At 48.5% G+C, this 14,478-nt stretch overlaps 1 long non-coding RNA gene across 1 annotated transcript in view; it reads left to right on the plus strand.

Annotated features, from left to right (window-relative positions):
- LOC308161833 overlaps nucleotides 1-14,478 on the plus strand; it is a 77,435-nt gene that overhangs the window by 32,461 nt on the left and 30,496 nt on the right. The window contains exon 2 of the long non-coding RNA XR_013937567.1: nucleotides 6,636-6,673. This is a non-coding gene — a long non-coding RNA (uncharacterized lncRNA). The remainder of the gene's footprint in view (nucleotides 1-6,635; nucleotides 6,674-14,478) is intronic.

Below are 14,478 nucleotides of genomic sequence, written 5' to 3' on the forward strand. Positions count from 1 at the left end.
AATGTGTGATTTTAAGCAGTTTCGTGTGTGTTTCTGTGCGTCTGTTTGAGTACTAGGTTGTGTATGTGCCTATCTAGCATGGTGCAGAACACGGAAGTTTAATTTCCTGTGGCAGATAGTGCTGAACAATGGGGGGATGAGGCTGTGGGAGGCAGGGCACGCTGGGGTGAATGATAACACAGAGTAGCAGGCTGGCGCGGGAGCGGATAGACCCAATTATGTCTGATTCCTGAAGCCCAAAAGAAAAGCAGCTCCTACTTTTTCGCCATGATCCCATCTCCTTTTCCCCTAGTCTCTCTTCCTCTCCTCTCTCCCTAGCAGTAACTGTAACTGTAACTGCAGTAACTAGTAACTGTATTAACTTAAATAAATATTGCATGGATGCACAGATATTATCAAATAACCATCAAATATTATGCTTTTTACATGTTTGTGGGTAATTGTTACAGGCAAAACTGATTAATAAAGCAAAATAGTATTTATCAAGTGCTGAACAATGTTTCTGTACAAAATGATAACTGCACAATTGCATTTGCATCACAGTAGCCAACTTTTGTCTGTAACAAAATAACAAATACCGTCTTTGTTACCAGCATTGATTAATAAAGGAAAATAGCATTTATGAAATGCTGAACAATTTTTGGTATAAAATAACTTTTGAACAAACAATTAAACAAAACACATTTGCATCACATCACTATTGTCTTTAATAAAACAACAAATAAGGTCTTTGTTACCAGCAAAACTGATTAATAAAGCAAAATAGTATACTTGTGTCTTTAACAAAACAACAAATAAGATCAAAATAGGCAATACAACAAGTCGTTTGTATCTCGTTTGTATGGCTTACTTTGGAAACTCGAATACAACAATAGGGCCAAATAGGCATTGTGCTTTTTAGTTCAACAAAAATAATTAAAATGCAAACTTTAACAACAAAACATGTTTACTCGCTTAAACAGACCGTGTGAGGGAGCTGTGAATGCAAGCTTTATAATAGTGGAGGACATAGCACCAGCATGTAAGCCGTTCATTAAAAGTTTATTCAAAATTGCGTTTATAAAAAATTGCATTGAAAAGGTATGTGATGTTGTATGCCACGACAAGAAGCAGGCATTTGCAAATATCAGCATGGCCTCGAAATACCGTGGCTAGCTGGGTGAATGAGCTGGCCTCCGACTTACAGATCCAGCTAAAAACTAAAGCAAAAGGAATTTGTTTGGTATTCGTTGGCTGCAGATGAGAGTACGAACAGGACGGACACTGCCCACCTTTCCATATTCATCCGGGGGGTGGATGCTCAGTTAAATGTCTGAAATGTGGCTAAAATGTCCTTCCATACGGAGTTGAAGATCTCCTTAAAGCATTTGGTGGGAATACGGCCAAGGGGACAAGTAGACAGCCTGAGCTGAGACACCACTTTGCTTAATGTTTCAGTATCAACCAAGGCAAACAAACTCCTAGTCATGTTACATGGTGGTGGATGTTCAGGGGACAACATGTTTAGTCTTGTCTCAGTGATACACATCCTGATGTTCCTTATCTTGTCTCTAAAGTGGGCTGAGAATTCCTCACATTTGGAGGCTGAGGATGTGCTATCAGGTGTTCTCGGGGCAGGACTTAACAGGCTATCAGGCTGTACCCTGCTTGGGGACTTTTCCACCAGACCATGTCATTGTTTGTCTGGGGTGGTTTCAGAATGTGCAACTAATTGAGAGAGAGAGAGAGGAGAGAGAGAGGAGAGAGAGAGAGAGGAGAGAGAGAGAGGAGAGAGAGAGAGAGGAGAGAGAGAGAGAGAGAGGAGAGAGAGAGGAGAGAGAGAGGAGAGAGGAGAGAGAGAGGAGAGAGAGAGAGAGAGAGAGAGAGAGAGAGAGAGAATTGAAGTTGAATAGCTAAATCTCTCTCGCCCCCCCGATAACTCTGGTTTAGTTTTTTTGTTTGTGGAAAGATAACCGCATGCTCGACTCCGTCTTGTATAAACTAGGCTAGTCGGTGCAAAATAGCACAGCGCCGCGGTGAATAAAGTTAATTGAGTGTCATTTATCGCCGATTAAAAGCCTTTCTTCAGCGCGGCCCAGGAGGCAGTCAATGACATCAACAATTCAGGCCACGCGCAGGTGGACATAATGATAGATACTGAGAGATGCCTTGAAGTCAGTATTTGCCCAGTAAAGCTATTTGAGCTCATTTATTTCTGTGGATGTGGACCCTGACCCTGTGGCGTGAGCGGCCAGCCCTACCTGCCCCCCCCCCCCCCCCCAGCCTGATGGCACCAGACTGTCAACGTCGCTGCCTAAAGCTGGTCCCTCCACCCCTCCCCTCCTTTATTCGCTTGTCATTTGTTCATTTATTGAGTCATTTAGTCATGCAAGAGATCGTTATTTTCGTCATTTGGTCTTGAAACCCTAGGGCTCCGTTGAGAAGCCTGTCCATTGTCATTGAACATCTCTCTCTCTCTCTCTCGTTCTCTCTCTTCGTCTTGTGTGGCCTCTGTATTATCTTACTGTTGAAAGGCATGTCCTTGACCTCAGACAGACAGATGTGTCTGCCTCTGCCTGTAGCAACCCAACTTTATCTTTCACCTACGGCCTCTCTAGACAAACTCTGCCAACTCGGGGAGATGACCGGTGCCGTTGCTGTTATTAGTGGCTCATTTGCGGCTTCCCGGTCCGTTCTGGCCAGAGTCTGGAGATGGGGGCCCAGGTTCCACTTGAACCACAGCATAAAAGAAGGAAAGTGTTTTTTTTGTGTCTATAGAGAGACTATACTCTCTAGATAAAGCTTGGGCAAGAGTGTTATCAGAAAGCCTATAATGATGAGGAAATATCTTGATCTGTCTTGTCTGTTAAATCCACATGAATTTCTCTCAGTTTCTCTCTCCCTATTTTGTCTCGTCCCATTTTCCCCTCTCTCTTTCTCTGGGTGCTTGGTGTTGTCTGTTCTTACCTGGAGAGAGAGAGAGAGAGAGAGAGGGGGGGGGGGGGGGGGTAGCAACGAGAGAACAATGTGAGTTGCAGTTTTATACAGAGCAAAGCCAAGCAGTCCCTCCCACCTTATCAAGACCTTTGTTCCCTAGTTGAGCTGTTTGGCGTTGTTTCTGTGTTTCCAGATTTTGTCTGACTGTCTGTCTGTCTGACTGTCTTTCTGTAAATTTGTAAAGCATCCTTGGGTTCCTTGAAAGGCACTATATAAATCTAAGATATTATTATTAATCTGTTATTATTAACCCTAACCCATTATTATTATTATTATTATTATTATTATTATTATTATGATTATGTACCCACCACAACCAGCACCATAGCCCATGTGGCCAGCCCCCAGGGAGTGTGTGTGTGTTCCTCCATCTCCTCCACATCACCTCTCAGCCTCTGCTGCTCCCGGCCCTGACAGGAAACAGACAAAGCTAGGCACTTTTCCCTTGTGTTATAATTTCCATATGTCCTGCGAGTGTGTTTCGCTCAGTGTGTGTGTGTGTGTGTGTGTGTGTGTGTGTGTGTGTGTGTATTTGGCAGCACCAGGCCTGCGCTCTGTCGGGGGGGGGGGGGGGCTGTTGACATTTTGGAAGCGAGTGGTTATATGTCAAAAAGGAGTCATGAAGGGGGCTGCCTGCTGCAAAACCTGTGTGTGTGTGTGTGTGTGTGTGTGTGTGTGTGTGTGTGTGTGTGTGTGTGCGCGCGCGCGCCTGTGCGTGTGCACCTGTGTGTGTGTGCGCACACCTGTGTGTGTGTGCGCCTGTGCGTGTGCGTGTGCGTGTGTGTGTGTGTGTGGCTGTGTGGCTGTCTGTGTGGCTGTGTATGCGGCTGCTTGTGTGTGTGCCTGTGCGTGCGCATGTGTGTTAGTGTCAGAATGCGACAGGAGGGTTTGTGCTCTGAAGCGGTACACGAGGAGGCCGAGGACGTGATGGTGAAGACAGACACGACAAAACCTAAACCCCAGACACCGGACCCCTCTACCACAGCAGATACCTCTACCTCAGCAGACACCTCTACCTCAGCAGACACCTCTACCTCAGCAGACACCTCTACCTCAGCAGCACGTGTGCGTTTCATATCGGTGCCTATGTTAACAGGTTAGAGCAGCCACACAGCCATGTTAACAGGTTAGAGCAGCCACACAGCCATGTTAACAGGTTAGAGCAGCCACACAGCCATGTTAACAGGTTAGAGCAGCCACACAGCCATGTTAACAGGTTAGAGCAGCCACACAGCCATGTTAACAGGTTAGAGCAGCCACACAGCCATGTTAACAGGTTAGAGCAGCCACACAGCCATGTTAACAGGTTAGAGCAGCCACACAGCCATGTTAACAGGTTAGAGCAGCCACACAGCGTGAGCAGGCAGTATGGCTGCTCTAACCTGTTAACATAGGTGCGAAATGAAACGCACACACGCTGCTGAGGTAGAGGTATCTGGTGTGGCCCGGCATTTGTCTCTTGTTTTTGTGTTCGGTCCCCTACCTTCAGCGGGAGAGGGAGTGGGAGAGGGAGTGCGTGTGTGTGTGTACAAGCCTACTGTATGAGACAGTATATCCACACACACACGTCTACTTCATACAGTGTCATGAATTTAGTGTGGTGTTATGAATTGCATTATGGCAACAAGGATAGTAGACAGGGAGGTGGGCGTAATAAGCAAGTAATGAATATGTAGCCTAATTGCAATAAGGAAATGTGTGTAAGGAAAGAAGGAAGGAAGACAGATGGTTAGAAATTCTGAAAGAAAGACAGAATGGTAGAACACCACCTGACATAATATCAAGACTTTAAACATTTAAGCAAGTTATCTGCAGCATTCTATTCCATTCTGATTCCTACAATTAGGCTCCTGTGGATCTCTGTGCACGCCAGAGGACGTTTGATTTCAAAGTTTAAAGTGAAGTGGTCATGCCACTTAAATTAATGTGTGCTCTGCCAGCATTCATGTTTTGAATCAAAGGCCTGATTTGCCAGACTCTCTGGGCATGAGTGTTTTTATTTTGAGTTATACCCGCTGATGGAGCAAATTGTCACAAGTGCACACTCTCTATTTAACTCAGAAATAAGATATGATGATATAGGCCTAATGAATACAAAATATGTGCTCAAGGCTTCCTTCTTTCATTTGGTATGGCATTCCTTCAACTGAAGGAGGAATTCAGTTTTTGCAGATGTTAATATTGATTTCTTTTTTCGATTTTTCATGATTGTGGTTGGTTGACAGTCTTATTTTAGCTCTAATACTCCAGTTTGGGTTTGAAATAAACATGTTTTACTCATACTCCCCTACTTCACGGCTCAAAGTATTGTATACTGTAAGTAAATGTATAAGAGTAAATTTTTTTTTTTAACCTTTATTTAACCAGGCAGGCCAATAAGAACTAATTCTTATTTACATTGGCGGCCTGGCAAAAGACAAAAGCCTCTTGGGGGGGGGAAGGGGGGGGGGCTCAAAAGAAATCAGGTTACATATTAAAAACAAAGAACACGCACGACAGACAGACAGCGGCACACATCCAAGCATTTCCAGCACAGTTCAAACAAAGAAACATACAGACACCTCCTCTACTTACAGTCACAGCATCAGTTATAAGTTAAAAGGACAGCGTCACACATCCCCACACATAAACCCGCACAACAAAAGCCCACCGAATAAAAAATGTGCATACACACAGTATGCAAATTTGGACAGACACAGGAAGTCAACAGGCATGCATGGGACAGACAGACAGTAAGCAGAAGGTTTGGAAAAACACCAGAGGGTTGAGAAACAGTTGCATATGTCAGTTGAATGTCCAAACAAAGCACTCATGTTTAGTATTTGGTCAACAATCCTTTTCATGCAATAACTGCCTGAAACCGGCAACCAGTTGACCCCAGCAGACACGGTATAAAGCTGTGTACTGTACTGGCGTGTGATTAATCTTTAATGGCGGTAGCAGCCTGTTAGCAGTGCATTATTTATCCACCACGGCAGCCTTCCCTCCATCGGGACGTAGCATTTGAGTTCCAAACGTGATGCATTTATTCAACAGGAGAGCTGGCCAGGGGGCAGGGGAGGTCAGGGCGACATCAGTCGCCTAGCGCCGCGCGCCTGTTGAGAGATTCAGTCTCGATTGCAGTGCGAACACAAACAACGAGGTTAATTGCAACATTGTAACATATTGTAAATAACTACCCCTAAATCGTAACGAAATGTTGGTCTGGAAGCGGCCTAAATCTAGCTTCAATCTGCTTTTTTTCTGTTCTCCGGTCATAATAACTCGCTGCCTTTCTGCGCAGCCTGAATCAAAGTGGACTGTCAGAATCGATTAGTGGCGGAGGAAATTCGTTCGTGGCGGCCCGCCACCAATAAATGCATATAGAGGAAACACTGGTGATGCTAATTTGATCTGGTGAAACCAAACACAGGAAATTACCATTTCCATGCAAGTGGGCCTTTAAAATATTCATGCTGTGTTTTTAAAAAAAAAACACTAATTTAGTTTTTCTATTGTTTTTATTTAGTTGATCCCCCTCATGCACTGAGGCTGTTGGAAATGTTGCTGCCTGAGAGACCACAGAGGTTCAATTTGTGTTGCTATGAATCCTTAATGAATCCTCTCTCTCTCTCTCTCTCCCCCCCTCTCTCTCTATCTATCCCTCTCTCCCTCCTCAGGCCTTCACCTCGCAAAATAGATGCTCCTCCACACTGAGGTAAGGTGCTCTTCAAAGCCACACACACACACACACACACACAGATCTTGATCAGCCCCATCTCCTGTGTGTGTGTGATAGCAAGTCTCATCAGCTGAGCTGGGCCCACGCAGAGGCTGTTGGCTCAGAGAAGGGGCTTGGTTGTAAACAGGCCGCACTTACATAGCGCCTTGTTCCAAAGCGCTTTACAATGGCCTCTCATTCACCCATTCAGACACACATTCACACACCAGTGTTTTCAAGTTCAGGTGGTGAATGTGAAGACTTGGGTGCATCTCAATAGACTGAAATTCCTTCCTCTCATAACGACTTTCCTTCATATGATGATATATCATTTGATCTGACCTGACTGGACAAGTGAAAGCAAGAGGAGGGGAGGACACAACTAAATGAGCGACATTAAAACTATTGTCCGGTTAAACAGCCTGGTTAACAGAGGAATGTGCTATGCAAGGCTCTGGCCCGCTCATTGGGAGCAATTTGGGGTTCAGTGTCTTGCCCCAAGGATACATCGACACGTGGCCAGCCGGGGATCGAACCGCCAAACCGCAGACATTGCGATCATTAGATGCCGGCTCTACCTGCGGAGCCACAGCCGCCCCCATTCCATGTGTTGTGTTGTGTGTGGGGGGGAAAGCGTCAGTATGGAACTCAAAAGACCTTTCAGGGTTCGACATTAACGGTTACCCGATTGAAAAAAACATTCGCCGGGTTTGTTTGCGCGACAGCAACGACGCTGCTGGATCCTGGATCTGTGTATCGTGCGCAGGAAGATCAACGGACAGCGTAGGCGCCAGACCAGACTAGATGATTGTGGAGTGAAGATATTATTAAAGCGTATGCGCTGATCGACAGACAGGTGGACAGGCACGCAAACAAACCCGGCGAATGTTTTCCTCGCCCCGGGAAATCGGGCAACCGTTAATGTGGAACCCTGCCTTTCTCCTACAGTAGCTGGTGGTAAACTGTGTCAAAGCTCTGTCTGAACCATGACAGGATAGGAAGCCTTGTTAAAACAGGGTTGTTAGTGTGATACTAGCAGGGTTGTTAGGCTGCTACTAGCAGGCAGCCTGACGGTGAGTGTTGAGAGGTCCTGACAACAGAGCCTCTTCCCTTTCACATGTCTTGTTTCAGTGTTTAATGTTTCCCTTTTTATCCCCACCGGATACTGTGTTCAACAAGACATTCAAGTCAAGAAACGTCTGATTTGTTACGGCTGAACTTGTCACAATGTTGTTTTGTAGGGTTGCAAAAGACTCAAAAATCCCCAAGGGAATTTCCTGGAATTTATGGGAAATGGGAAGTTTTTTGCCGACTCATTGAAAACCTGTTTAGGCCAATTTCTTTCCACACAGAAATTAATTGATCTGGGGTGGGGGGGGGGAGATCAGGAATCGCTAAAGATTCGAACCGATTCGTAATGGAGAATGCAGAATCGATAATGGAATCGGTATCAATAACATCTTATCAAGTCCCATCCCTAATGAAGACACAAACGGTGAGAGTTGCAGCTTCTCTGAATGTACTCCCATGAGACCAAGCTGAAGGACAGGTACCACAGTGAACAGATCACATTCTCTCTGTCTGACAGCCAGGGAAGCTGTAGTGGACACTGTAGTTGGCTACTCTCCAATGTTGTCTTGTGGGAGGGTGTTCCCCAGAGCCTTGAGAAAACCTGAGCTGGGATAATACATACACTTATATCTAATATATGCCATTAAGCTGATGCTTTTATCCTAAGCGACTTACATTGCCTTGAGTGTATAAATCTGTCGGTATATATGGTCCCAGCAGGACCATGCTCTACCAGCTGAGCCACAGAGGACCACAGGTCAGGGAGAGAGGCCTATCACAGAGGACCACAGGTCAGGGAGAGAGGCCTATCACACAGGACCACAGGTCAGGGAGAGAGGCCTATCACAGAGGACCACAGGTCAGGGAGAGAGGCCCATCACAGAGGACCACAGGTCAGGGAGAGAGGCCTATCACAGAGGACCACAGGTCAGGTCAGGGAGAGAGGCCCATCACAGAGGACCACAAGTCAGGAGAGAGGCCTATCACACAGGACCACAAGTCAGGGAGAGAGGCCCATCACACAGGACCACAGGTCAGGGAGAGAGGCCTATCACAGAGGACCACAGGTCAGGAGAGAGGCCTATCACACAGGACCACAAGTCAGGAGAGAGGCCTATCACACAGGACCACAGGTCAGGGGGAGAGGCCTATCACAGAGGACCACAGGTCAGGGAGAGAGGCCTATCACAGAGGACCACAGGTCAGGGAGAGAGGCCTATCACAGAGGACCACAGGTCTGGGAGAGAGGCCTATCACAGAGGACCACAGGTCAGGGAGAGAGGCCTATCACAGAGGACCACAGGTCAGGAGAGAGGCCTATCACACAGGACCACAGGTCTGGGAGAGAGGCCTATCACAGAGGACCACAGGTCAGGGAGAGAGGCCTATCACAGAGGACCACAGGTCAGGGAGAGAGGCCTATCACAGAGGACCACAGGTCAGGGAGAGAGGCCTATCACAGAGGACCACAGGTCAGGGAGAGAGGCCTATCACACAGGACCACAGGTCAGGGAGAGAGGCCTATCACAGAGGACCACAGGTCAGGGAGAGAGGCCTATCACAGAGGACCACAGGTCAGGGAGAGAGGCCTATCACAGAGGACCACAGGTCAGGGAGAGAGGCCTATCACAGAGGACCACAGGTCAGGGAGAGAGGCCTATCACAGAGGACCACAGGTCAGGGAGAGAGGCCTATCACAGAGGACCACAGGTCAGGGAGAGAGGCCTATCACAGAGGACCACAGGTCAGGGAGAGAGGCCTATCACAGAGGACCACAGGTCAGGGAGAGAGGCCTATCACAGAGGACCACAGGTCAGGGAGAGAGGCCTATCACAGAGGACCACAGGTCAGGGAGAGAGGCCTATCACAGAGGACCACAGGTCAGGGAGAGAGATCAGAGGCCTGTTCACAGACAGTTTCTATGGAATCTTATCAGTTTGAATACAGACTTACAGTTGGAGATGGCAGTGTTTCCACTAAAGCTGCTGCAAGGGCCTGTAATGCTCCAACAGCCTATTTCAGGTAATTTTCCCCAATTGAAAACACAAAACGATGTGCCCCCCCATGTGTTTTGGTCATCGTGGGTAAAATTCTCCAAATTCCCACCCCCCAGGTTTCCGGGAATTTACCGGCAACAATTGAAGGTCGCGCTCCCCATTACTGTCCCTCGGGGTAGCCTCTATCTCTTCTAATGTCTCTCTGCATTCCCTTTGCATTGTGGGTCCTTTTCTTTTTCTTAACAATGAATGATTCATGAAGCCTTCCAGATGTGGGTTGGTTGGTTGGTTGGTTGGTTGGTTGGTCGTACTGCTGCAGCAGGTGTCCCAGGGTGTCTGCTCAGTTTGCAGTACCCAGCCCAGAGGCCCTCTCCCTGGCCTTAGGAACCTGCCAGCTCTGCCTCTCTCATCCACCCACTGACTCACTGACGGCTGGCACCCCCACACTCCTACTTCTTCCCTTCTCTCTCTCTCAGTCTCTCTCAGTCTCTCTCTCTCTCTCTCTACATGTCTTTCTCTCTCTCTCTCTCTATCTCTACAAGTCTTTCTCTCTCTCTCTCTTTCTCTCTCTCTCTCTTTCTCTCTCTCCATGTCTTTCTCTCTCTATCTCTACATGTCTTTCTCTCTCCCTCTCTCTCTCTACATGTCTTTCTCTCTCTCTCTCTCTTTCTCTCTCTCTACATGTCTTTCTCTCTCTTTCTCTCTCTCTACATGTCTTTCTCTCTCTCTCTCTATCTCTACATGTCTTTCTCTCTCCCTCTCTCTCTCTCTCTCTCTCTCTCTCTCTCTCTCTCTCTCTCTCTCCCCCTCCCTCTCTCTCTCCCTCCCCCCCTCCCTCCCTCTCGGCTGCTGTACTAATGTGCTTCTATAATTCATTGTTAGTTTGGGCAGAGGCATGTTCACCCAGTGCCTCCACCTCCTCCTGCCTGCAGAGATGTGCGTCAGTGAGCGTCTCTCCACTAAAACATAAATGAAAAGGGATGAGGAGGGGGGGGGGGGCAACCTGGAGTGTGTGTGTGGGGGGGGGGGGAGACAACTGGAGGAGGACTGATTAATTCTGATTAATTCCGTTTTTTTTTCTTCTGGTACAAAAGCAGTGCGGGCAGGCCAAACGTGTGTGTGTGTGTGTGTGTGTGTGTGTTGTGCACGGATGGTGTGTCAATGGAGAGAGCGGGAAGGGAAGGGGTCGATGACTGTGAGCATCCGTGTGCGTTGTGTGTGAGCAGGTGAGTGTGTGTGCTCTCCTTTGACCTGGTAGATGAAGGCGGGGGAGAGGGGGTGTTTCTTTCTTGTTTCTGCCCTTTTTTGACATCGTTGATGTCGTGTCGTGTTGTATGTGATGCGGAGAAGGCTGTCGGTCAGGGGTGGGAGGGTGGGGGGGGGGGGGGGGGGCGAGGCTGTCTGTCTGGACTGAAAACGGATCGTTGGAACACAAGCTGTTCTACATTTAATGCAGTTCGATCCCCATGCTCGATCACAGACTGAAGGTTGACCTCCAGATCTCTCTCTCTCTCTCTATAGATATATATTTATATATATTTCTCTCTCTCGCTCACCATCCCTGTCTCTGTCTCTATCTGTTTACTCTGGCCTATGAACGCCCACCACCCTCTGCATACTAATGAAAGATGTCTCTCTCTCTCTCTTACTCTCACAGACACACACACACACAGATGGATTCATCTGACAACGAACAAAATCACAGGCATGTACTCGCCTGCTCACTGCGTTTCATTACGGGAAGACGGCACACACACACACCTACACACACACACACACACCAACATGTACCGACTGATCCACATGCATGCAATCTGTGTGCCCACACAGGCAATCTGACACATACATAGAGACTTAAAGGCACTCGCACTCGCACACACATTCACTCTTTTCTTTTTCCACACGCACACACACACAAACACACTCTTTTTACACACACACACTCTTCCCCCCCCCCCCCTGCCCCTTATGTTGTCGATCCTCTCCTCCACCTCCTCTAGTCCGTCCTCTCCCTATCGTGTCCATATGGTGGCTGGCAGGGTTGCCAGATGGGGCGGGTTTTTATTTTATTTTACAAACATCATTGGCAACAGACGTACAGTTTAGGGGGCAGGAGATGGGCACCTTGCCCAATAGTAATTAGCCGTTTTCTGACAATATAGGTTTTGGGCTGGTGGTTTCTAGACTGTGGTTAGGCTGGAAATTGTCAATCCTATCTGGCAACCCTGGTGGCTGGTGCTAAAAAGCCGGCTAAGCTGGTTGCCTCCTTCCTCGGGACATGGGCGCGTCGTGTCCATCTGTCTCAAGCTGCTAATTAGCTAACGGGATTAGCCGCTCCCTGGACAGCCCCTGTCCGCAGGCCCGGGGGGGGGGGGGGGGCGCACAGGGAACCCCGTCAATCCCATTGATCACACACACACACATCACACACTTTTGCTTTCTAAAATATAACCCCTAAACAACCTTAGAATCTATTCATAGAGTAAGGAGGGGCGAGGGGGGGGATTCTCCTGCTGCTGCTGGTCAGATGGGCTACCTGATGATATCTGAGGGCAGGAGAGAGGGGAAGGGGAGAGGGAGGTGAAGAGAGGGGGAAGGAGAGAGGGGAAGGGTAGAGGGGAAGGGGAGAGAGGGGGAAGGAGAGAGAGGGGAAGGAGAGAGAGGGAAAGGGGAGAGAGGGGGAAGGAGAGAGGGGGAAGGAGAGAGGGGAAGGGGAGAGGGGAAGGGGAGAGAGGGGAAGGGGAAGGGGAGGGGAAGGGGAGGGGAAGGAGAGAGGGGAAGGAGAGAGGGGAAGGAGAGAGGGGGAGGAGAGAGGGGAAGGGGAGAGGGGAAGGGGAGAGAGGGGAAGGAGAGAGAGGGAAAGGGGAGAGAGGGGGAAGGAGAGAGGGAGGTGAAGAGAGGGGGAAGGAGAGAGGGGAAGGAGAGAGGGGAAGGGGAGAGGGGGAAGGGGAGAGAGGGGAAGGGGAGAGAGGGAATGGGGGAAGAGGAGAGGGGGCCTAGTTTAAAGTTTTGAGTTGGTTTTTGAGTTGGTTTCCAGATGGATTAGCCTGTGTGTGCGCGTGCGGTGTGGGTCGATAAGGTAGCTAGCTCTCAGGGCTATTTTAGGACGCTGTGGTGAATGACGGAGGCGTGTGTTCCAGTGGTAGAGTGTCTCTGTGTCCCTCTCCCGGGGGAGGCTGGGGGAGGCAGACACGGGAGGCACATTGGGATGCGTGGAGACGTGTTTCACACCATTCCTTGTTCCGTTCTGTGCATTACTATGAGCTGTTCGGACGTTTCTCCCTGCCCCAAGCCTCCCCTTCTCCCCTTCTTGGAGCGCTTGATGCCAACCTCCTGGTCCCCATCACCAGGACTAAACACCGGACCTGGGGGGACCCGGCTTCTCCACGGCAGCCCCCCCCTCTTTGGAACACTCTCCCAAACCAAAGCATGCTCTCCTCTTTCAAACGATCGCTCCAAACCCTGCTTTTGAAACTTGCTTTTAATCTTTCATCTTTCATCTTTAACTATTTATTGTTATTTTTACTGACTGCTTTATTTATCGAGCTATTCTTGTTCTCTCAATGGAATGTAGTGAGTACAGAGAAAAGTGCTCTTATTATTATTATTCTTTTTATTATTATACTCTCCTCAGAGACATATAGCCGAGACTCCAATTTATTTAACAGCCTTCCTCTCTGACACACACAATACCCGTTGGCCGTCTCTCTCTCCCAGCTACTTTATCTGATGAAGTGTGATTTTGAAGTAGGTTTGATCCTCGTCCAAATGAAACTAGCCCCCCCCCCACCCCCTCTCCAACCCCCTCTCCAATCAACAGAAAAACATGTTCTGCCACACCCTCTTCCTGAGATGTGTTCGCCAAAAACAAATCTCCCGCCTCTCGCCCTTCTTCCCCGATTGATGAATTGGACCGATAGTTAAATGGCTGTCGTGTTTTTCCGAGTAATGGATTCTCTGTCTGCGATCCAAGAGAGGAGAGGAGAAACAGGAGGAGGAAGAAGAGTGAATAAGAGAGGTTGAAAGAGGGAGCCAACCTTAGCTCTAAGCCCATCGGTTCCTTCCGTCCCTGACTTTGGGGCTCAATGGGCTCAGATTGGGCAGATGAGACGTCATGTAACCTAGCTGGACATTGGTGGGGGGGGGGGGGGGGGTTGGGGAGGTGCATGTGTGTCTGTAGGGCTGGAAGGCTGAAGCACTGAGCCGAATGGAGTGAAATGTTCCTACCCCGGTCCTCAGAGAGAAGCACTTGGGGGCAGCCACTAATGTAATCTTATGAATAATAATGTTATATTATATTTAAATATGTCTCATGAACAACGTTGCTCCCTGCTCCTCCAGTTCCGGACCATCTCATAATGAGAGAGTGACCCCTCCCCCCACCCCCCCCCCCTTCCTTCTCCGAGCTGCTCTGGTTCTGTCTCATTAACCCCCCATCGCTGATGAATCCCCCCCGCAGGTGTGTGTGTGTGTGTGTGTGTGTGTGTGTGTGTGTGTGTGTGCGTGTGGTGTGTCACATGCGAGCGGCCAGGCAGGGGTGTCGGACTCCAACTGGGAGTAATTAGCCAGAGCGGCGTGTTAGCTAGCGTGGTGCCAGTTAGCCGACCCCAAGTGGTTTGATGGGCGGGGCCTCCACGGAGACCACCGGGGGGCCAATGACCTCATCCTTACATCCTTTAATGTCTTCATATATTAACAGTATTAATCTACAATGTAAAAAATATATAACAAATA

Source organism: Nansenia antarctica, assembly GCF_963989245.1.
Source record: "Nansenia antarctica genome assembly, chromosome: 1".
NCBI lineage: Eukaryota > Metazoa > Chordata > Actinopteri > Argentiniformes > Microstomatidae > Nansenia > Nansenia antarctica.